Source organism: Astyanax mexicanus, chromosome 12, assembly GCF_023375975.1.
Source record: "Astyanax mexicanus isolate ESR-SI-001 chromosome 12, AstMex3_surface, whole genome shotgun sequence".
Lineage (NCBI taxonomy): Eukaryota > Metazoa > Chordata > Actinopteri > Characiformes > Acestrorhamphidae > Astyanax > Astyanax mexicanus.
The window spans coordinates 49,112,503-49,136,612 of NC_064419.1; the positions used below are offsets into that span (position 1 = coordinate 49,112,503).

Here is a 24,110-nt window from a genome sequence, read left to right on the forward strand (position 1 = left end):
GCAGACAGTATGAGCCTAAAGTATTTGATGTTAAAAAAAACAAGTTTTTATATCAATATTTTATTTTAAGAGATCATTTAAAAAAACATCACAAACCATCAAACCAAACTGAACTGCTTTTTTATTTTTGCACCAGGAGTAAAGCAGCATAAAGTTATCCAAAAGCAGTGTGTAAGACTGGTGGAGGAGAACATGATGTCAAGATGCATGAAAAAAAACTGTGATTAAAAACCAACCAGGGTTATTCCACCAAATATTGATTATTTCTGAGCTCTTAAATCTTTATGAATATGAACTTGTTTTCTTTGCATTATTTGAGGTCTGAAAGCTCTGCATCTTTTTTGTTATTTCAGTCATTTCTCATTTTCTGTAAATAAATGCTCTAAATGAGAATATTTTTATTTGTAATTTGGGAGAAATGTTGTCTGTAGTTTATAGAATAAAACAACAATGTTCATTTTACTCAAACATAAACCTATTAATAGCAAAATCATATATATATATAACCAGAGCAACCAGCTAACAAACCAAAGCGACCAGCTAGCAAACCAGAGCAACCAGCTATTAAACCAAAGCGACCAGCTAGCAAACCAGAGCAACCAGCTATTAAACCAGAACAACCAGCTAGCAAACAAGAGCAACCAGCTATCAAACGAGAGCAACCAGCTAACAAACCAGAGCAACCAGCTAAAAAAACAGAGGAACCAGCTAACAAACCATAGCAACTAGCTAACAAACCAACTTAGCAACCAGCTATTAAACCAGAACAACCAGCTAGCAAACAAGAGCAACTAGCTAACAAACCAGAGCAACCAGCTATCAAACCAGAGCAACCAGCTAACAAACCAGAGCAACCAGCTAACCAACCAGAGCAACAAGCTAGCAAACCAGAGCAACCAGCTATCAAACCAGAGCAACCAGCTATCAAACCAGAGCAACCAGCTATCAAACCAGAGCAACCAGCTAACAAACCAGAGCAACCAGCTAACAAACCAGAGCAACCAGCTAGCAAACCAGAGCAACCAGCTATCAAACCAGAGCAACCAGATATCAAACCAGAGCAACCAGCTAACAAACCAGAGCAACCAGCTATCAAACCAGAGCAACCAGCTAACAAACCAGAGCAACCAGCTATCAAACCAGAGCAACCAGCTAACAAACCAGAGCAACCAGCTAACAAACCAGAGCAACCATCTAACAAACCAGAGCAACCAGCTAACAAACCAGAGCAACCAGCTAACAAACCAGAACAACCAGCTAACAAACCAGAGCAACCAGCTATTAAACCAGAACAACCAGCTATCAAACCAGAGCAACCAGCTAACAAACCAGAGCAACCAGCTATTAAACCAGAACAACCAGCTAGCAAACCAGATAGCAACAGAACAGAACCAACACCAACCATTTTCTTTTTTCTACAGAAAACACCTAGCAACAGCTTAGCAACCAATAATCACAAAAAAGCAAGCAAATCAATTTCGAAGCAATGGTCTAGAATAAAACAACGATGTTCATTTTACTCAAACATAAACCTATAAATAGCAAAATCAGATACATTATATATATATATATATATATATATAGGGCCCACGGTCCTCAACCTCTCTAAATCATGTATTTAAATTAGCGTTTGAGCAGCGCTACAGCGGTGTAGTTTTTACGGGAATAAAGATCGGGCAGTCCTCCGAACAGCGCGAGAGCTGCAGATGACTGAAGGTGCTGCCAGGGCCTGTGATCGGTGAGAAAGCGCGTGGCGAACACATTAGCGGCGGTATTCTTGACGGCGCATACCGAAGGCGGCGTGTGCCACGCGGAGAAATTCATGCGGATCAAAATTAATTTAAATTTCACGGAGGCAGTTCAACGTTCAGGAAAAAAAACCTTTGAAATTACACTTTTACTGTAAGGGTCGAGCACTCTGGAGGACATCAAACGCTCTCGCGCTCTTTTACTCTCGCGCTCGCTCTATCTCTCTCTTTGATATGTGTGGGATGAGAGCTCTGGATGGAGGGGTCAGGGATGGGTGATGGTGTTGGAGATGTTAGTGCAGTAGTATCCGGGGTTTAAGCACACTTCTCCTGGAGGGGAGCATCACAGAGCCCCCTTAAGCAAGAGCCCTTAACCCCGCCATCACTCCAGAACTACACCAAACCCCCCCCCCCCCCCCCCCATTTAACTTTCAGTTAAATATTTTATATTTTTCCTTTTTTATATTTAAACATATATTTAATTTACCTTCAAAATAATGCAAGCATCTCACTGTGTGATAAACCAACAGAGATGCTCAAAATCCTGTCCTCATAGCAACCAGATACCAACCAGAGCAACCAGCTAACAAACCAGAGCAGTCAGATAGCAAACCGACTTAGCAACCAGCTAACAAACCAGAGCAACCAGCTATCAAACCAGAACAACCAGCTAACAAAACAAGAGCAACCAGCTATCAAACCAGAGCAACCAGCTATCAAACCAGAGCAACCAGCTATCAAACCAGAGCAACCACTTAGCAAACCAGAGAAACCAGCTAACAAACCAGAGCAACCAGCTAACAAACCAGAGCAACCAGCTAACAAAACAAGAGCAACCGGCTAACAAACCAGAGCAACCGTCTAACAAACCAGAACAACCAGCTATCAAACCAGAGCAACCAGCTAACAAACCAGAGCAACCAGCTAACAAACCAGAACAACCAGCTAACAAACCAGAAGAACCAGCTAACAAACCAGAGCAACCAGCTAGCAAACGAGAGCAACCAGCTAGCAAACGAGAGCAACCAGCTAACAAACTAGAGCAACCAGCTATCACACCAGAGCAACAAGCTATCAAACCAGAACAACCAGCTATCAAACCAGAACAGCCAGCTATCAAACCAGAGCAACCAGCTATCAAACCAGAGCAACCAGCTATCAACACAACAAAACCAACTTCTTCTTCCTACAGCAAAGACCTCTCAACAGTTTAGCAACCAATAGTCACGGAATAAACAAGCAAATCAAGTTCGAAGCAATAGTCTAGCAACACCTTAGTAACCTATTGCCATGGAAACACAGAGTAGCATTGAAGAAATAGTCTAGCAACATCTTAGCAACCAACAAACATGGAAAAACCAAGCAGCATCCTAGAAACCACCTTGCAACAGCTTAGTAAGTAACTGCATAACACCTTAGCAACAGTAGCAACATTTTAGGAACCACATAGCAACACCTTGCAACACTATAGCAACCAACCTATACTATTACCCTATAAACCACACTGCAGCAGCTTAATAACTGCCTAGCAACACTTTAGCAACCACATAGCAACACCTTAGCAACAACAAACCAATACAAACTCCCTAGGAACCACCTTGCAACAGCTTAATAACACATATCAACACCTTAGCAACAACTGAACACCTTAGTAACCATCCCATACTAACACCCTAGCAACCATCTTGTAACAGCTACACCACAGAACAACTGAGCAACATCTAAGCAACTGCCTAGCAACACTTTAGCAATCACATAGCAACACCTTAGCAACCATCTAGTCACACCGTAGCAATCAACATCAAAGTAGAACCGTAGTAAACATTTTAATCTAAATAGCAAACAACTAGCAACATAATGCATACCAATATACTGACTCCCAAGCAACCACCATGCAACACTTCAGAAACCATCTAGCAAAATTATAGCCTCTCCTTAACAACCACCTAGCAATACCTTAGTAACCACCTTCCATAGAAATCTCACAGTGATTAATAATAAAAAACTGAATTCTCCGGAGCTGCTTTAGCTTTAATCTGAATGGAAGTGTTTTTCTCGATGCTCTCCAGTCGAGCTGCGGTTGGAGGAGGTTGTAGGAGGTTCTGGAAGGACCCGGCAGTGGCGGGTGCCAGCGAGGAGTGGCTGGAGGGGGCAGGTGAGGTGGTGGAGAGGCTGGCAGGTCTCAGCTCGCTGGTTAATTTCAGCGCGCTGGATGTGCCAGGCTGCCTGCTGCTGGCAGCAGCTGCCTCTCTCAATGACCCGGACGCGGGCAGCGCCACGCATAATGCCACCTAATGGATTAGAGACTTAGAGGAGTGTGTGTGTTTGAGTGTGTGTGTGTGTGTGTGTGCATGTGCCTGTCAGAAAACAGAGATCCTGTCAGCGATGTGTGTGTGTGTGTGTGTGTAGGGTGATCAGACAGGGCTCGTACTAATACACTGTGGCAGCCTCTCTAAGCCCCAAGGAGCAACAGGCAGAGAGAGAGAGAGAGGTAGAGAAAGACAAGAAAAGAGAGAGAGAGAGAGAGAGAGAGAGAGAAGAGGCTAATGCTAATGTCGCTCAGTCCAGGTATCAGGACCCAGGTCACGACAAGTGCTGAAACCACTCAAGAAAAACAGAAAATAACGCAACCTGAATCTCTGAAATCTTATCACGCAGTTCTGTCCACCATGCAGTTTGATTTAGGGCATATCAGTGTGTCTTTGCTATCGTAACGACTGGAAAAGTACATCTTGTGCATGTACTAATTATTTTAATTAAACACACACATGGGTGTGTTTAATTTTGGGCATAACATGAAATGGTAAAATAAACCATCAATCAGAGTGTCTCTTACTCCTCATTCTCTTTAAGAGAGTCAGGTGAGCTCTGACTTTAAGAAACCAGGGGATTGCTATTTTAACGGTGCAGCTACCTGGACGTGTTCAACAAACTCTTCTCAGCAGAGGAAACTGAGCTGCTGGTTGACGCTGTGAAGGAGCTCCAGCAGCTCATTTACGGGAACAGCAATGTTATTTTATTTACTATTCTGTTTATTGTTGATGTAAAAGTTGGGTTTGTGCTGCTGTGTGTTCATGTGTGTGTAATAAGTGGGGGTGTACGCTCGGCTCGGCACAGCGCCTGTGTTACCGAGATAGCGATGAACGTCTGACTGTTGGCGTCTGTCTAGGTTGTATTCAGTCAGTGGAGCTCCTGTGTTTTCTGTTACCAAGATAAACAAGCAAAACTCTGCTATTTAAACCAGGCAGAAGGAAGGAGTGAAAAGATAGCAATGAGCATCACTATATCGATGCTAGAGATATAGGAAACAACAGGGTCTAAACTAGAGACTCATTTCAGCTGTTTTAAAAAGTTTTCCCAAATAAACTTTAATCATTTCACTCTAATATTGTGAAAGAGAGGGAGAGGACGAGTTCTCTCTCTCTCTCTCAGACTATAACCACTTTCACTATGTAAATGTCCCCTCAGCCTAATTATTCAGGGGTGCAGAAATCGTCCCTCGCCGGTTTGAAGCGGTGCACCAGCCGTAATGATCTGGGACAGCTGTGTCTCTTGGTCTCCGCGACTCAGGTGAGACGAGAGTCTCTATCAGCCTAATTCCACACGTTACATCCTCCAATCAACACCAGCGCACATCTCATAACAACCCCACACTGCAAAAAATCCATTGGCAAAAACTAGACAAAATATATGCAAATTAAAACAAATATATGTATATTAAGCAAAAAAATCTCCCAATAAGGTAAGCTAAATTTTCTTAGTAAGATTTCTTACAAAAAGCAATGACAGTCTCAAAATGACTGAAGTAACACCTTAATCAAGCATAAAAGTCGTTGTTTTTGGACACAAGAATCAGAATAACTTGATTTCTGCTTGATTGTGCTTATTTTGAGTTCAAATTATTTAAAATAAGGTACAAATTCTAAGTAAGAACGATTAAGATAATTATCCCTAAAATAAGCAAAATAATCTAACACTTACACAATGCTTAGTGAGACAAAAAGTCTTAACAGAGAAGAAAATAAGATTTATTGCCTTAAATTTAGAAACTTTCACTTGCTAAGATTTAGTTTTTTGCAGTGTAGTCTGAATGGTAATTCATCAAAGGACAAAAAGACAATGACAGAGGTAACAAACGTACATAATCCATCACATTAGAATATAATAAAAATATAATATAAAATATAAAATTCAGTGTACTGTGCTGTGAATCAGTATGTATCCCCTTAAAGATGTCTTACTATAACCTTAGTGAATAAATACCCAGAAAGCAGTTTTTAAATGATGCTTTCGTTTATTAAGTGAAATAAGCAATCCAAACCAATCTGCTTCTATGTGAAAAAGTAATTGTTTTAATAAAATTTAATAGATTAACTGTAATTAACTACATTTTTAGGAAAGCTGAGTTCAATTTTACTACTAACAACAGTACCACTTTAGAATAAGGCTCTCTTATGAAGAGTTCATAATGGGTTTAGAATAGAGTTTATTAATGGCTATTAACCCTCCTGTTTTGCTCTGTGTCAAATTGACCCGTTTTAAAGTTTGAAGATCTAGGAAAAATAGTTTAAAAAAGTATTTTTTTTAGTATGAAACTTCTTCTGCTTGCATTAATTAGTGTAATTAACATATAATATGAAAATGGTTCATCTCACATCTTTGCAACCAACAACCCCATACAAAAACTAAAACTTAATAAAAATGTTATGTTTTAATATTGTGTAAAACGATTGTTTTATATGTTGGTCTATCAAAAATAATAAAGAAGTTAAACATTAAAAAAGTTTTTAATGAAAATTTAGTGAAATTTAGTGAAAGTAGACATTATAATAGATTATAATGCTATAGAACATATAATAGAATAGAACAGATATTGGAATAGAAAATAATATTGTCACACCTTAGCCTGTGTCTGTCTCTGTTTTCCTGTCTTGTGTCCCTAGCCATGTGCTTTTTTGAGCACATGGCATTTGTTTTGGTTATCCTTCTGTCTCCGCCCCAGCCCCTCCCTAGCCGTTAGTGTTGTAACCTCTTGTCTCATTTGTAACCCCGCCCCCTTGTTAGCTTCCACAGGTGTCCCTTATGTTTGTGTAATAATGTGTATAAATACACCATGTGCTCCTTTGTTATCTGTCGTGCTTTTTGTCTGACCCTGTCCTGTTACTCAGTCTGGATCTTGTTTAACTGTTTTGTTTAGCCACATACCTGCTGTGTTTTTTCTCTTCAGTTTTTTCCAGGTTTGCTTTATAAAGTTTGTTTCATTGTTTGTTATTTTTGCTTGTTTGTTTCAGTCTTTTAGTTTATCCTCTGTTTCATAGTGTTTTGTTTTAGTTACCTTTGTATTTATATTACTCCCTAGTATTCTTTTCTTTTAGTTTAATTATGGATAATAAAGAAGACTTGCATTTGCATCCTGCCTCCGCCTCAATGTTACAAATATATCACAGTGGTATAGGATCAAATAGAATAGACTAAGAATAGAATTACACTGTTTTTACACAAAAAAAATAATAAATAATTGCACAAAAACACAGAAATGTGGCGAGCTGCAGTCCATCATCATTAAAGAGATGAGGTATTATCAGAGCCAAAATAATTAAATGATGAATAAAATATTTTAATTTTAACTTTATATGAGTTGAAAAGATAAATATCTTCTCATATATCCCACATTCTATAGTGTAACTGAGAGATTTGTTGATTTATTGTGAGCGGAGTTGTGAGGTATTTTCAGGTGAGTGAGTGTGAGAGAGTACAGGTGTTCACCCTGCAGCTATACCTGTTCATAAATCTCTAATTATTCATAATCCCTCTGATATCAGTCGGGGAGACTGACCTTCTGTACAAAAAACAGAGATTCAGATCAGATTCATCCCTGCAGCTCTCCTCAATCACACAGCAGGGAGATACAAGCTTTTATTCCATATCAGTTCTCTTATAAATAAAGATTCATACAGTTTATTATTTTATCCTCAGTCTAAAGTTACATTCAGATACAATTGAATGATATTTTTGTTGTGATAATATTTTTAATATCTGTATTCCTGTAATAATACTGTGCAAATACAGTTACCAATTAGATCATGACATAATATATAATACACCTGTGACCAGGATACGTTTTACATTTAAGATTCTCTGCTGGATTTTCTCAGTCAGTTTTATGAGGTAGAGTCTCCTGGAATTCAGGCTTTCAGTTAACAGCTGTGCTGAACTCATCAAGAGTTAATTACTTGAATTTCTTGTCTCTTAATAAAGTGTTTGAGAGCATCAGTTAAAGTAAAGTAGTGAAGAGGTAGAGTTACAGGTATACAGTGAATAGTGAATATTTGAGTAATGTTCTAATCCAGGTTATGAGAAGAAACAACTACTCAACTAAATAAAGAAGAAAAAACTTTAAGTAAGAATGAAGTTTAGTCACTGCGAAAAGTATCCTTAAGTGCACAAAAAACATCAAAAACATGATGAAACTGGCACTCATCAGGACCACCCCTGGAAAGGAACAGGCATATCTTCAAACTGTACTGTACTCTATTCAGTTTTATGCCACTATATTCTTTTATATTGTGTTAAATCCAGATTGCACTGGACTGCATTGTTTTTACATTCTTTTTATTGTCCTGTATTTTGTATTTACTCCACTGTCACGAAGTGACCCAGGCAGGGAGACGAGGAGGCGGACACAAGTGCAGGTAGGGTGAAAATAAATAATAATTTAATAAATAAATAACAAGAAACAAAGAAACAAGTAAACACTAAAACACGGAACAGGGAGACATATACAATGAACTAGGGAAAAAAACTAAATGTCTGAAAATAACCAGAAAACAAATGAGAGGAACCAGAGAACTAAAACAAACTAGAGAATATAATAAAAATAAACAAACCAAACAGGGCAGGGAAATAAATACAAGGGAATAAACTAATAAACACAAAGCAGGGTTAAATACAAGGAGTTAACGGAAATAAACAAGGGACTGGAAACATAAACTGGAGATAAACAGAGAAATAAGGAGCACAGGAAACAAACTAGGAATAAACACGGAGCTAGGGTTATAGAGACGCAGAGAAACACAGAGAGACAAAACAACAGAGGTTAGTGCAAAGACCGACAGAGGACAAGGTGGCAGAGGAGGGCTATTTATAGTAACAGGAAACACTAAAATTAGAAACACCTGGGGAAGGGGCGGAGCTACAAATGAGACACACATGGAAAAGTACTGAGACAGGAGACACAGGGGAGCACAGGTCACGTGGGGAAGACATAGAGACACGAGACGAGGCCAAGATGTGACATCCACATTCTATTCTATTGAATTCTATTCTATTCTATTGTGTGGTATATTGCCCTGTTTTGACATTCGTTTTTTATTGTGATGTATTTTTATCTAGACCACTTTATATTCTGCTCAATTCTATTCTATTCTAATCTTTTTTATAGCACATTGCATCAGATTAAACTGTGTTTAAATTCCTTTCTTTAGTCTTTTTTGTAGTATTTTTGTTATCTAGACCACTCTATGTAAATTCTATTCTATTCGACTGTGTTAACCCTGATTGAATCTGCATTCTGTTCTATTGTATTGTATGTTTATTCTATGGTGGTTTATATATTTATATAAAAGTGATTACATTGTATTATATTCTCTTATTATTATTTTTTCTTTTGTTTGTTATGTAGATCTCATACAGTTATATTCTATGTTTGCTCTATAGTGACCTTTAGTTTACGTTTTTATATATAAAAAAACAAATAATTATAAATTTATACCCCATTATATTGCTCCACATTTTCAAAATCTTTTCTATTGTCTTGATTTTTTTTTCTAGTCCATATTCTTTTAAACATTTGATTTAAAGTTAAAAACACATGTTTTATCAGTGTGCAGTCGTCATGCCCTTGCTCTGTTTCCCTGTGTGTCTCCGCTTCACAGTGTGTTCCCCAGTAATTTTCCGTCACGTATGTGTTATTTGTAGCCCCGCCCCTCTTTACCTGTTTCCCCAGGTGTGTGCTTCCTGTGTGTATATATATAGTTCCCTTATGTCTGTGTTTATTTGTCTTTGCACCTTCCTTTGTTGTTTGTTATTCCCGTGTTGCTTCTCATTATTTACCTAGTAATTTACTCCATGTTTATTTCTTGTTTATTCCTTTTTGTTTGTTCCTGTCTTGTTAGTTTATTCTGTCTTGTTTTAGTTCCTCGTTTGTTAGCCTCCCTGTCTGTTTATGTTATTATCTCTGATTTGTTTCTTTGTTTGCTAGCTAGCTGTGTAGCAGCGGGGAAAGCTGGCGTCGTAGCCCCCGGAGAAGCTAGCTGAGTAGCAGAGGATGCTAGCTGTGTAGCAGCGGGGAAAGATGGCATCGTAGCCGTCGGAGAAGCTAGCTGAGTAGCCGCGGGGAAAGCTGGCGTCGTAGCCGTCGGAGAAGCTAGCTGAGTAGCCGAGGATGCTAGCTGTGTAGCAGCGGGGAAAGATGGCATCGTAGCCGTCGGAGAAGCTAGCTGAGTAGCCGCGGGGAAAGCTGGCATCGTAGCCGCCGGAGAAGCTAGCTGAGTAGCCGAGGATGCTAGCTGTTTAGCAGCAGGGAAAGCTGGCGTCGTAGCCGTCGGAGAAGCTAGCTGAGTAGCCGCGGGGAAAGCTGGCATCGTAGCCGCCGGAGAAGCTAGCTGAGTAGCCGAGGATGCTAGCTGTTTAGCAGCGGGGAAAGCTGGCGTCGTAGCCACCGGAGAAGCTAGCTGAGTAGCCGCGGGGAAAGCTGGCGTCGTAGCCACCGGAGAAGCTAGCTGAGTAGCCGAGGATGCTAGCTGTTTAGCAGCGGGGAAAGCTGGAAAGCTAGCTAAGTAGCCGAGGATGCTAGCTGTGTAGCAGCGGGGAAAGCTGGAAAGCTAGCTAAGTAGCCGCCGAGATGGAGCGCGCCACAGGAGGTGGACATAATCGCAGATAATGCTGGATTTATTAAATAAATAAATAAACAAAACAAACCAAAACAAATCAGAGATAATAACATAAACAGACAGGGAGGCTAACAAACGAGGAACTAAAACAAGACAGAATAAACTAACAAGGCAGGAACAAACAAAAAGGAATAAACAATAAATAAACACGCGGGAATGACAAACAACAAGGGAAGGTGCAAAGACCGACAAATTAACACAGACTATTTATACACACAGGTAACACACACCTAGGGAAACAGGTAACGAGGGGCGGAGCTACAAATATCACACAGGGGGGAACACACTGTAAAGCAAAGAAACACAGTGAAATAGGTAAACACAGTAAAACACAGTATTATAAGGTTTTATATATTTATTTATGTCTTCAGTGAAAAAAATCAGCACATGGTTTATTTAACTTTCACTAAAACATGGATTGAATGGACCAAAAATAAAAAATGAAAGAAATAACAATCTTACACTCAAGCGAATCATTTTAAATCACTTTTATTTTCAATATCACCCCCAGTAATTTCCCCGTCGTCATTTTACAAACATTTTGATGATGTTTTTATAAAGACAGCCCGTATTGTTGAACGTTTTATTAATAGCAACATGAGAGTACTAAATGTACAGAGTCGCTCTGGTGAGAGCTGCATTTACAGTGGCCAAAAACACACAGAGAGAGAGAGAGAGAGAGAGAGAGAGAGAGCTTCAGAACAAGAACTAAAACCAACCTGCACCTGAAAATAGAACTTTACCAATACCTACAAAAAAACAGAGACTCCGAGACATAGAAAATAAACCAACTTAAAAAATACACCATACTGATCCACACAGACACCCATACAGCGTCTGAGTCTGCGTGGGTTTATTCATTTATTTTATTTATTTCATTTTTTAATGTGTGTGTGTGTGTGTGTGTATGTGAGAGTATTTTTTTGTATTTATTTCGGTATATTTGTTTGTTTTATGTACTATATTTATAGAACTTGTACAAAAGAAAGAAAAAAAAGAGGTACTCAATATATTAAGCACAAATATATAAAAAAAGTTTCACAAAGTACATTTTTTTTTCAGTTTTATGGCAACAAGAAGACTGGTTCTGATTGGTGGATCCGTATATAGAGTAACAGGAAGTCTACCAACTTTAGCCTGAACCTGAACGTCTGAATGGAATGGTAAAAACTCGGTAAAAATATCGGTATTCTTTATCGTCGATATTCACGCAAATATCGAGATATTACGCTGTGCTTGTTCTGAGAGAATGCCAAAAGTCACGGGACAGCAGTATGCAAAAAATCGATGATAAAACGATCGAAGATGAAAAGGGGAAACACACCTGTGTACGTTGTGAGGTGATATCTTGTGATAAGTGAGTCTGGTTGATTAAACGCTCATGGCCAACGTGCTCATGGCAAGGCCACGCACTATAGATTACGGGAGAACCCGCCCACATATTGTAGCTGTCCAATGAAAAACAAATAGGTATCTCCAAAACAGCAACTTTACAGGAGAGAGAAAAAACCTTCTAAACGTTCAATGGATTTATTTCAGGTCATTTTAAAGCATTTCTATTGGTCCGCTCATCAAGAAATTTTGGCACAGTGTAAGAAACAGTTTATATGTTTAAATTATGCAGAAAAATAAAAATCGAGCAAAAAAAAAAAAGATATTTATTTTTAATACACAGCGACGATATACTGCATACACTATCCCACAGATCAAACAGCAGTGTTCTTTAGCTTCAGCTTAAGCAGGACATGACAAAATTCATAGGACACTCGATACAGATGATAGGTCCTGTCCCATGTCTTTTGGCGTACATGTCAGTTGGTGTATTGTAAACCTATAAAGTGAAATATTGTACTGTATATAGAAAAGAAAGGATAAAAACAGTGATGTGTATTTATAAAAACGATAAAACAACCTATAAAAATGAAATTAGCTTTAAGAAATTAGAATTAGAAATGGTGCTGAACTTTTACAGACTCTGCCCATAAATGTATCATACTTAATATTTCCATACTTTTACAGAAAATCAAATTTAATTGATCTAATTTAGTTTAATTTAATGCATTAGGATGTTCATGTAAATGAGAACAATGAGTGTTAAACATTGGGTTTGATTTAGATTTAATTAGATTTAATATTTGGATTTTTTATACATATAAAAATGGAATTATCTAAACTATTAGACATTTTATTATGGTAATTTCTTTAGAATCAGATAAAATCAAATCCATTTTATTTTGCCCCTTTAATTAATCAAGGCATGGTAAGTTGCCTTAAAATGTAGATTTTTCTTAACTTTTTTTTATTCATTTTTTATTGTGTACTGTACCTTTATTTTGACATTGTGCAATAAACACATTTATGGGCGGAGCAATAGAAAGGCTAGTATATGTAATACATTAAATAAAATAAAATGAAATATGAAATAAAAACAGTACTGTAAATGTAGTTTTCCTTAGCCGACAGTGCCCTTGTTGCCGACTCAAACAAAACCACACACACACACACACACACACACACACACACACACACACACACACACACACTCAAGCATTCAACAATCACTCAGTTCTCCACCGAATCAGCGCCGGGTTTATAAGAACTGGACTCAGACAGGTAGCCCAGAACATTCAGCACCGCCCACAGTGATCACAGCGCCACCAGCTGCCCGCCCAAATGCCCGTCTGAACGCCCGCTTTTAGTGCTTTTTAATAGAAACTTAATTTACTGAGTCGTTTGAGGGAATTTGCCAGGGCAGAACATTGGAAAAATAATCAAATCGATCCTGTTATTAAAGCTTTATTCAGGTTCTTTTCTCGTTTTTTTTACCCTCCTGTTATGTCGTTTTTTTAGGAACAGCAGTGGTGTTTAACTGCATGTTTAATTTATTCTATAAAAAAATGTCTAAAACCAAAAAAAGTCCTAACCAGTAGTGTAAATATTTCATATAATGTAAATCCATTACTAAGTAATTATTCTATTAATATTTAGTGCAATAGTGTTCCATACCTTACCTAACAACTAATGCTTTAATTAGGATAATTCACTCCTTTTTCCATTAAAAAATACATTTAAACTCCTTTTTTTTAATGTTTCACTACTTTGTTACTTTTAAAAGACCAAATAGGGTAACACTTTATAATAACTTTCATTAATATATTTTTAACTAAAGATCAGTAGATGTGAACAAAGCAGTAGTTTTAAATATTAACAAAACAAAATTAACTCACACATTACACTTATTAATATATAATATTTATATTAAAAATGGGTACCACTTTAAAATAAGACTTACGCTTATAAAGGGTTTATAAATTAGATTATTACGTATATAATTGATTAGGTTGGAAATGCCTTAAAACCATTGATAAGCATCAATTACAGTGATCTGTTGTTTGCTTAGTCACTTAATATAAATGAGTCATTTAATTTATAGTAAATAGTTAAACATATTAATAAAAAATATATTAATATGACAGGTTTAATGCTGATTGATGGAAAACACAAAATAAGATCAGTATCTTGAGAGAAATGAGTGTAGAATCACTACTTTACCATTTTTTAACTCACTGTTGTCACTTCTATCCATGTTGTTATTTATTTATTAACTGCTTATTAATGAGTTTTAAAGTATTTGCAGCTTAATTATTAACCATTAATAATCTCCTTTATAAACCATTCATAAACCCTTTATAAAGGTAGTCTTATTTTAATGTGGTTCCTAAAAATGTTAGCAAATCATGAGCCCATCAGAATTTGAACATTTTAAATGTTCATGTGAATTTTAAACCAGGCAAATGTTTTTCAATTGCAGTTCATGTTGTCAATGTGTTTATTGGTATTTACAAATGTGATAGCAACTTTTTAGTTTCTAGTTTTAGTTAAAATGTGAAAATAAAAGTTATTAAACATTGAAATAACATTTCAATGTTGTTTTAGTTGTAGTTTTAGTTCTTGCAGGGGGTGTTTGCAAATACAGGGGTTGGACAATGAAACTGAAACACCTGTCATCATTTTAGTGGGATTTTAGGTTTCATGTCTAAATTGGAGCAGCCTGGTGTTCAATCTTCATTAATTGCACATTGCACCAGTAAGAGCAGAGTGTGAAGGTTCAATTAGCAGGGTAAGAGCACAGTTCTGCTCTAAATATTACAATACACACAACATTATGGGAGACATACCAGAGTTCAAAAGAGGACAAATTGTTGGTGAACGTCTTGCTGGAGCATCTGTGACCAAGACAGCAAGTCTTTGTGATGCATCAAGAGCCACGGTATCCAGGGTAATGTCAGCATACCACCAAGAAGGACCAACCACATCCAACAGGATTAACTGTGGATGCTGTAAGAGGAAGCTGTCTGAAAGGGATGTTCGGGTGCTAACCCGGATTGTATCCAAAAAACATAAAATCACGTCTGATCAAATCACGCAGAATTCAATGTGCACCTCAACTCTCCTGTTTCCACCAGAACTGTCCGTCACCACAATCAATTATTGAGCTCTAAAACCAGGTGTTTCAGTTTCATCGTTCAACCCCTGTATGTGAGATGAAGCATTTTCATATTATATGCTGATTACACTAATTAAGGCGAGAAGAAGAAGTTTTAAAATTTGACCCAGAACAGAACAGGAGGGTTAACTCTGTTTTTTCTGGAGCCGCTGTCACAGCGCTGAAATATCACCGTCCGCCGCAATCTACCGGCGAGGAGCCCGGGCGCTGGCAGCTCGCCACCAGCCGTCACAGCGCCGCCGCCATCCGATCTGACTGTATGAAAGCGGATCTGCTTGGCAGTGCTCTCCTCGGCCGTTTAGACGCCGTCGTAAATCATAAAGTCACATGACGATCGGTGTCGAGATGATGATGTACGGCGGGCGACGCTAAAAGCAGCTGAGATATCTCTGCGAATGCAGAACTTTCCCCAGAATCACAGAAAACAACCTTTTCCACTTTAACTGCGCTTAAAGTACGCTAAATATTTCATGAGGAATTTGACGTACAGCTTTTTCTCTGTTTAATCATTAATTACAGCAGATCAGACGCACAGCGGAGGCGTTCACCCGTCACTATGCTGCACTACAGTAAAAGGCTGACCTCTTTTTTTTTTAAAAAGTCTTTTTTTTTTCACGATTTATTGTTTTATTAATTTTTGTTGCTTTATTTTAGTAAAAAAAAATAAAACAAATATTGTCCAGCCAGAGAGCATGAAGAGTTCTTACTAAATCTGATGTTTATGTTTTTAATGTGATCTAAATTATGCATCAGATTCTGATGCGCTAAAGAGATGCGCTTCACGTAAAGTTTCGGTTTCATCTTCTCCATCATCACATTGGCCACTTTATTAGAAAATAAGTTTTATGGACACTTCTTGTCTTTGTCTTTTTTCCTGATTTGTTTTAAATGCATTTTAAATAGGTTTGCACCTGTATTTGTATGTAGTTTGGCTTTTTAATCCAGATATAATCCTCATACTAAAGAGCCCACAGAGACATCGGTCCAAATATATACTTATGAGGTCTGTTACCTCATTCCCAAAACCCCCTTCCTCACTGCTGCTGTCCATTTTCACTTCTTCTCTCTGTCTTTTTTTCATTATTCCTGATTTCATGTAAAAAGTTGCATGATCAATGTCTGTATGAATCAGATTTATATCACATTTCAACACCACATACTGAAGTGGTCCAGATTGGAATTATTCAGAACGTATATTGGAATATTTCAGTTTAAAAAATAAAACAAATGGTGTCCAGCCAGAGAGAATGAAGAGTTCCTACTAAATCTGATGTTTATCTTTTTAATGTGATCTATATCGTGCATCAGACTCTGATGCACTAAAGAGATGCACTTCAGCCTTAGTGCTGGAGAAACTTTACTGAAAAGTCACCCTGTATAACTCTGTACTTCAGCAGAGAGGCTTTACTGCTCCTTAATACCTGACTGGTAGAATTCATACATAAGGAGCACCGGATTATAAGGAGCTCTGATGATTTTTGGGAAAATTAAATCATTTTAAATGCACCTTATAGTGCAAAACATGCAGTGGATTCAATCCAAATCCTCGTCACGTGATGTGATCAGGTGTAAACGGGTTTTAGACTCCTGGACATGGGCGCCTGTAGCACTTTTGTTGTGCCACCCGGGAGCAAGAAAATCAACTTCAGATTTACAGCATTGTTTTAGTATATAAGCAACAATTTGACAAATGTAGCTTAGAAATTGAGTTAAAATAAACATTCAACATTTCAAAGCTTTCTTTAATGTTTTATGCTGTGTGTTATTAATATATTTTCTGTGTTTCACACTTGAGATACGTTTCAGAGAGAAGCTATTGTTTTGACAGCGATAAATTGCTACTATAATAAACGTGAACATTACAGAACTCTTTCGTCAGCCTATGTAAATTACCGCGTTTCCCTCGTTAGCGTTAGCGTGAGATCCGCTGCCACCCGTAACGAGCGTGATGTCTCAGTAGGGCTGGACGCAGGTATTGCACTGTCTGCTGAAATACGGTATTGAGTCGTTGGCACAGTGTGGCACGGCGGCATGGCGTTGGCGTGGGTAGCGGTGTAGACGTTGGCACAGTTCTTTATGTTCTGAGACAGAAACTTTGTGGTCATTTACGCCATGTAAACAAAACATATTAATAAACATAATCCATCATACTGTCAAAAACAATAAAATAACTCTAAAAAGAGAATAGAGAGTAATCCGTATATAAAAATGCATGTACAGGTTTCTATAATACAGTCATACAGCACTTCTGTTCATAAGGAGTCGTACGGTTTTGGTTTCGATACTTTTTTGGGGGGGAATTAAGTTTATATATGTTTATTTAAAGTTATATAAGTTAATATAAGTTTATATCTGAGCAGTTTCAGGAGATTCAGTCACCGACACACCTCACATGAAATCATATATAAAGGTAAATATTAAAATAAAAAATAAAAACAGAGCTGGTTGTGGCATTGTGGTAAAATTTATAGTCGCTGTCATGAAATCCCTCTCCTTGTATCATCAAATATCTCATCTATAAATATTATTTTTATCTTATTTTTATCGCAGTTATTTCCCAGACAAACACATATTGTTCCAGGCCTATAAATGACAATACAAGTTTTTTTTTTTTTTTTTCTGTGACGGTGACAGATATGATTAAATTAGCAAAAACATTATGGATATAAAGTTATAAAGTGTGAATAGTTTAGCACTGATTGTCCAACTCAACCTGTTTCACAGTCAAACAGACATACAGTACATTCCCCTTTAACTTTCTTTAAATTTCCCCTTTTTCTTTCTTTAAATAAATTTCCCCTTTACATTTCTTTAAATTTCCGCTTTAACTTTCTTTAAATTTCCCCTTTAAATGTCTTTAAATTTCCCCTTTAAATGTCTTTAAATTTCCCCTTTAACTTTCTATAAAAAAATCCCTTTAACTTTCTTTAAATTTCCGTTTTAACTTTCTTTAAATTTCCCCTTTAAATGTCTTTAAATTTCCCCTTTAACTTTCTATAAAAAATCCCTTTAACTTTCTTTAAATTTCCCCTTTAAATGTCTTTAAATTTCCCCTTTAAATGTCTTTAAATTTCCCCTTTAACTTTCTATAAAAAATCCCTTTAACTTTCTTTAAATTTCCGCTTTAACTTTCTTTAAATTTCCCCTTTAAATGTCTTTAAATTTCCCCTTTAACTTTCTATAAAAAATCCCTTTAACTTTCTTTAAATTTTCCATTTTCCTCATTACAGATACATGCACATCTACCATGCTAACAAACACCATCATCATCATCATCATCATCATCGTCATCATCACTATCATCATGTAGTCTCTTTATATTGGCTTATGCAGGCTCCGCCCACACAGGTGTTCACTCATAGCAACTAAAAGCCAGCGCTTAGACTGTTGCACCACCTGGGAGCAAGTGCAACAAAGATACAATCAGTGAAAAAGGACGTTGCACATTTCGGTTATGATGTGATCTACTGAACATGAAAGTATATTGAAAATCTTTTGATGTGGTGTAATTTTTGGTTTTAATTAAATGTAATAATAAAATAATGTAATAAAGTCCAGTGATGCGTAGTTGCATTATAAAGGAATAGTAAAGTGATCCAGACTATGAAGAAACACATAAGGAATCATGTAGTAACTCTTGCTCTTCCTTTCCTGGGGCGGTCCTGATGAGTGCCAGTTCCATCATTATAGCGTTTTTGATGGTCTTTGCGGTGACTGCACTTGAAATATTTTTTCTTTACTTAGTTAAATAGCTCTTTAAAACTGATGCTCTCAAACACTTTATTAAGAGACAAGACATTCAAGTAATTAACTCTTGATGAGTTCAGCACAGCTGTTAACTGAAAGCATGAATTTCAGATGACTCTACCTCATAAATTTGTCTAAAAACTAAATCATATTCAGGTTTGTTTAACACTTTTTTTGTTTGGTAATTAAATAATTCCACTGTTTTTTTCTTCATAGTGTGGATGAGCTTAGTATTAATCTACAATACAGATTATTACTAATTTTAGATTTAGATGATGTTTAAAATAATGAAAAAAAAAAAACACAATTTATGGTGTGTCCAAACTTTTGACTGGTACTGGATACTAAAGTGGTGAACACACTTGTGAGTGGAGCATGAATGAGTCAACTTACTACCATAATTAAGTTCAAATTTAGCTAAAAGTCCAAATAAATGAATCTGAAGTCGCACCATCAGTTTATAGTCGGTCCCCCTTTTTTAAATTTATGCCCATTTTTAGCACAATTGGTTCAAACCTTAATTTTTTAGAACTTAAAGAGTTCTAAAACAAAATCAGCTATATGATGTCAAAAAGCTGTTTTCTCCCAAATATATTGATATGCTGTAATTTATCTAAGCTGTCTTGTAACGTTTTTGACCAAATTTTATGTTTTTTTTTTTTAATGAAACGACCTAAATGTTTACAATTCTTTGGCCTTATTTTTTATTTAATTTTTGAGTCGATATCAAACATGCACATCATTGATACACAATCACACACACACACACACTGTCGTTAGAAGTTCACTATTTTATTGCGCGTCCCACAGTTTTGTCTGTTCAAAAACGAACGTTCAATTTTATGCCCAAATTTTATATTAACTATTAACTAGTAACTATTCTGAATCACTGCTGCTGCTGCTGGATGAGGGTATTTTATATTGTTATATTACAATTTTTGTTGCTGATATGAAGGTAAATATGCTTTAAAAAATTAAGACAGCAATTTAAAACAATTTAAATAAAACTCATAATATCTCTGTGTGACTTTTAGTAGACTTCTAGTGATGTTTAGTTCTTAAAATTCTAAATAAAATAAAAGAAACAAAAATATTTTTTAGTATCACACCAGGTGAGATTTCTGCATTTGTTCACATATATTCTTATATTTCAGTACATCTTCATCTGAGGAGCATAGGAATAAATAATATATATACGGTACACAGGAGTGTTTTTAAAAATAAAAATAATAATAATCATCATCATTATCATTATCAATAACTTGGCACTGAACATTAGACTTGGCACAAAAATAAATGAGTTAATTCTGTGTTTAATCCTAAAGCCTAACTGAGTTCTAACAGCTGTACAGTTTAGTTTCTGTAGAAAAAGCTTTTTCTTCACTTTATTCTGATGAATAAACAGGACGTTTTGCGCACGGCTGATAAAAACATGAGGCTTAGACTGAGAGACTCTTCCACACCATCAATTAATCAATCAACCAATCAATCGATCGATCAATACAAAATCAGTTCACTGCAGATCCAGACAAAACAAAACAAAATAATAATATTAATAGTAATTATTTTGAGGCCTGGCAAGAGACAATAAAAAAAAAAATGCAAAAAACACCCAAACAAAAAAAAACATGGTGAAATTTTGTTATATCTGCTTTTTGATGGTTTTCAAAGAATTCACTGTAGATCCAGGTGGGTGTGGCTAATCAACAGCTCAGATACCGGTTTTCAGAAAAAAATAAAATAAAATAGTAATAATAATTATTTTAAAAAATAATAATACGGTAAGTGACGGAAATGAATGAAAATGAAAAAAAATATATATATATATAAATAAAAATAATGATAATACATTGGGGCTGGCATGAATAAAAAATAATTAAATGTATATAAATACTGTAGATATATAAATTCAATATTAAATTAAACATAAATAAAGACTTTTAACTGAATGCAACTCAACCTAACCAGCGAATCTTCTTTACATTTTAAAGAATGAAGGAAAGTTGAGCAAAATCCAAAATAAAATAAAATATATAAATAAAAAAACAAACAAACAAAAAAAAATCTCAACATTTAAAAGTATTTTGCCTCCTGGCTGAATTGTGATCAATCAGTACAAAATTTCATGAAATTAAATTTTATAATTTGATGAAATTAATGAAGGATAAAATGAGACATGGCTTCGGGAAATAATAATAATAATAATAATAATAATAATAAGTACAAAAAATTAACTGTTAAAAAATGGTAGTTATTGTAATTGATTTTATGAATCAATAGTGCAATAGTGAACTTAAACAAAACAAACAACTGAATCACTGAATCGGCTCGAGTGTGGCAGTCCAACGATGGTGGTCTTTATAACAGAAAAAAACATGTGTTTCCTCCTGGCTGAATCATTGAATCACTGAATCACTGAATCACTGAATCGAATCCTCAGCCACATCATTGATCCAGATGAGTGTAGATATCCAACAGGTGTCATAAATTGAAATAAAAGAAAATAAATTAATTCTAAAAAATTGATTGGGACGACTTCTGAATTCGCAACAGAGCAGAAAAGAGTATAATATAATAAAATAACAGTATTACCAATATATATTTCTAAATCAATGTGAACAAAAATGTGTTTCCTTCTGACTGAATCACTGAATCAATGAATTGTTGAATCGACTCTTCATCCACATCATTGATCCAGATGAGCGTAGATATCCAACAGGTGTCAATTGTCACCCAGTGACACATAAAATAAAACAAAAATAAATAAATTAATTCATTTTAAATTATCAAAAATAAGCTAGATGTGGCATGGCTTAGGATCTAAACATTCATTGGGACAACTTCTGAATTTGCGACTGAGCAGAAAAATAAAATAAAATAATAATATAATAAATATACATTTTTAAATCAACGTGATTGTGGTCTTTAAAACAGAAAAAAATAAACAAAAGAAAATGTTTCCTCCTGATTGAATCACTTAATCATTAAAACACTGAATCATTGAATCAACTCCTCATCTTCATCCACATCATTGATTCAGATGAGTGCAGTAATCCAACAGATGTCAATTCTCACCCAGCGAATAAATAACTTTTTAATTTGCGACTGAGCAGGAAAAAAATAATAATATAAAAGCGATTTAATGCGACTGTGGTCTTCAAAACAGAACAAAATACATCCTTCTCACTGAATCGTTGAATCAACTCCTCATCTTCATCCACATCATTGATCCGGATGAGTTTAGATATCCAACAGAAAAAAATAAAAAATAAAAAATGTTAAATACATTAATTAAAAAAAACAAAAATAAGCTGGATGTGGCATGGTTTAGGATCTAAAAATTCATTGGAATTACTTTTTTTTTTTTGGAATTTTTAAAAGTAATGAATTCCCTGGTGGTCTTAAAAAAAATAACAAAACAAAATAACAAAAAAAGGAATAAAATTCAGTATATATATATATATATATATATATTGAGAATGCGTCTCCTGGCTGAAGGTGAGAATCTCAGATGGGGGTTAACAGTCCCGAAAGTTTGGGTGCGGTGTAGAGTGAGAGCTGAGAGTGATTTTTCTCTTTGTAGAAAAATAGAGTTTAAGACTATTCAGTTTAAAACTGGGCCTAAATATCAATATAACACTGTGATATACTGTAGATCTGAGACGCTGGGCGAGGAGGTTTTATTCAGTCCTTCATTTTTATATATTTTTTTCTAATCAAATAGTGCTCCTTATAAATATTTTTGGACGTCTGCAACACATCGTTGTTGAACTATTTCAAAACATATTTCAAATACATATTTGTACGTTTCTATACAAAAAAAGGGATGGGTGGATATAGAGTACCGTCACAGAAATGACTCTTCTGGTGATGTCTGTGGAAGTTCCCCCATCCACTCCCAGACACGCGATCCGTCTGTACATAAAGTGGCACATATTGGCGTTATTGGCACATAGTTCTTAGAAGTTCTGTTCACCCCCCCCGTCACCGAAAAGCAGCCCGTAAACCGCGAGCCCATAATAACAATAATAATAATAATAATAATAACAATAATAATAATAATAAATCCTCCAGTAATCCCGTAGTCTGCAGCGGCGGTCCTCCCAGCACACGTCCACACGTACGGTAATATATGTATATAATATATTAACTCTAAGTATACGTATCATCTCTAAATGACCAGAAGAAGAAGTCTATATGGAAAATAATCTGAACTGGCGACCGTAGCACTGCTCCCTCCTGCCATCAGCTTAGAAAAATAAACATCTTCACCCGTCCTCCTCCTCCACCTCCTCCTCCTCCTCCGCATTTACAAAAAAAAGCCTCGGTTCAATTCCACTCCTGGGTCCTCATTTCGCTTCACTTGTTCGGGTTTTTTCAGGTTTTTGTTCGTATTGTATTATGGGTCCTTGTTGAGACTTTCCAATAAGGGTTCCTGTAATGAGAAAATCAGATGTTAAACAATAAATTAGAGACATAAAATCAAATCTTAAGTCTAAACAATAGGCTCTATGCATGCTTGCATACATTAATGAGCTTAAAATGTCCTTTACACATCCTTTAAACTAGCAGTTCAATCCAGATTTGATAACAGATGTTATCAGCTTGATTTAAGGCGTATTGGTGTCTCTTTGCTATCATAACGGCAGGAAAAGTACACCTTGCTTGGCTCAAAACGCAATTTAAAAGGCATGGTTGTGGTTAATTTTGGGCGTAGCGTGAAATAAAGAGAATGATAAGCAAGTGACACGTTGATTGGTTTAAGAGTAGATCAGGTGAGCTCTGACTTTGGTGGATTGCTATTGTAACGGTGCAGCTACCTGGACGTGTTCAACAAACTCTTCTCAGCAGAGGAAACTGAGCTGCTGGTTGACGCTGTGAAGGAGCTCCAGCAGCTCATTTACGGGAACAGCAATGTTATTTTATTTACTATTCTGTTTATTGTTGATAATGTTCTTATGAACAGATATTATAAGGCATTATAAGCCCTTTCTTTATAAACTTATATAAACTTATATACTTGTAGTTTATAATGTGTTATAAAAGTCGCTTTAAGTACTTATGAGTTATTATAGGCTTATTACAGGCTTATTACAGTTATTGTATGGTATTCTGCATGTCATATAATGTATTATAAATGCATTATGAACACAGGGT

General features: G+C 36.0%; 2 protein-coding genes across 2 annotated transcripts in view; one reads left to right on the forward strand and one right to left on the reverse strand.

Moving 5' to 3' along the window:
• LOC125806063 (uncharacterized) overlaps positions 1-24,110 on the forward strand; it is a 452,361-nt gene that overhangs the window by 237,136 nt on the left and 191,115 nt on the right. The gene's annotated exons all lie outside the window — the stretch shown is intronic.
• ajap1 (adherens junctions associated protein 1) overlaps positions 20,816-24,110 on the reverse strand; it is a 125,844-nt gene continuing 122,549 nt past the window's right edge. The window contains exon 6 of the mRNA XM_022670982.2: positions 20,816-23,388. The gene's annotated coding sequence lies outside the window, so the exon portion shown is untranslated. The remainder of the gene's footprint in view (positions 23,389-24,110) is intronic.